Below are 1,348 nucleotides of genomic sequence, written 5' to 3' on the forward strand. Positions count from 1 at the left end.
ATGCACATATGCTCGACTTTGAGGGCTAATGCGTCCATTTTAGCTTGCATCATGTCTATAGAGCTTAATTCATGCACTCCTCCTTGGACTTCCTTCTTCTCAAATGTCGCTCGTTCAACTCCTCATGATTGATGGTTTTGAGCCATATCCTCGATGAGGGCACTAGCTTCAGGATAAGGTTTGTTCATCAGCGCACCGCCTGCGGCAGCGTCGATGGTCATCTTAGTGTTATAGTGAAGTCCACTATAGAAGGTTTGAATGATTAACCAATTTTCTAAACCATGATGTGGACATGCTCTTAACAGTTCTTTATATCTCTCCCAAGCTTCGAACAACGATTCTCCTTGGTTCTGGGTAAATCTAGTTATGTGGTTTCGAAGAACGGAGGTCTTACTTGGGGGAAAATATCTAGCAAGGAATACTCTTCTAAGGTTATCCCAAGTTGTAATGGAATTGGGTGGAAGGGAATATAACCATGATAGGGCTTTATCTCTGAGGGAAAAAGGGAATAATCTTAAACGGATCGCCTCAGGAGAAGCTCCATTGGTTTTAAAAGTGTCTGCTAATTGGAGAAAGATTTTTAAATGTGGTTTGGGTTCTCAGTAGCGAGACCTGTGAATTGTCTCTGTTGCACTAGTTGCAACAGAGAGGGCTTAAGTTCGAAATTATTAGCTGGGACGGTTGGGTTAACTATACTAGAACTAGGTTCTTCGTTGGATGGTTGGGCGAAATCCTTAAGAGGTCTTTGGTTTTGATCTTTGGCCATAGCTCTCCTAATTCTATGGAAGAATAAATGTGCGCGAGCGTAACGTTCAGGTTCCACCAAAGGGTTTATTAAGCTTCCGGTGCTGCGAGTTATTCACATTGACCGGCGGGTAATAACCTAAGTCTAAACGATATAACAACAAGGTACAAAATTGATCCCCGGCAACGGCGCCAAAAACTTGATGCGTGCTTTTCGCAAGTATACGAACGCGTCAGAGTAATATAAAAGATTGTCGAATCCACAAAGACCAAGTGTCAATCTATCGTTACCTATTGTTACGGTGTTTATCTAAGGTAATTGAAATAGGGGTTTTTAGAGTGTACGATGAAAAATAAAGTTCAATTGATAAAGACAGGCTTGAATGTAATTCACATAATCAATTAATAATCCAAGTACTAGCTAATAGAACTACTTATGGGCAGTGTTTCCTACTTTGAAAAGAACCAATTTAACGGGAACTGTCGCTTTCGCGTATTCAGAACCGAGTTGTACTCCCTAATCAAACCCTCTTATTGTCACTTATAAAAACGCGCGCATTGCGTTAGAGTAGTAAACCTATTTTTAAGAAATATAGTATCTTAA

General features: G+C 40.4%; 1 non-coding gene across 1 annotated transcript; it reads left to right on the top strand.

The window, feature by feature from the left end:
• The first annotated feature begins 276 nt into the window (after window positions 1–276).
• LOC127099890 (small nucleolar RNA R71) lies at window positions 277–383 on the top strand. The gene has a single exon (XR_007794353.1). It is a non-coding gene; the product is annotated as a small nucleolar RNA R71 (small nucleolar RNA).
• The last annotated feature ends 965 nt before the right edge of the window (window positions 384–1,348 follow it).

Source organism: Lathyrus oleraceus, chromosome 6 (genome assembly GCF_024323335.1).
Source record: "Lathyrus oleraceus cultivar Zhongwan6 chromosome 6, CAAS_Psat_ZW6_1.0, whole genome shotgun sequence".
In the NCBI taxonomy this organism is placed as follows: Eukaryota; Viridiplantae; Streptophyta; class Magnoliopsida; order Fabales; family Fabaceae; genus Lathyrus; species Lathyrus oleraceus.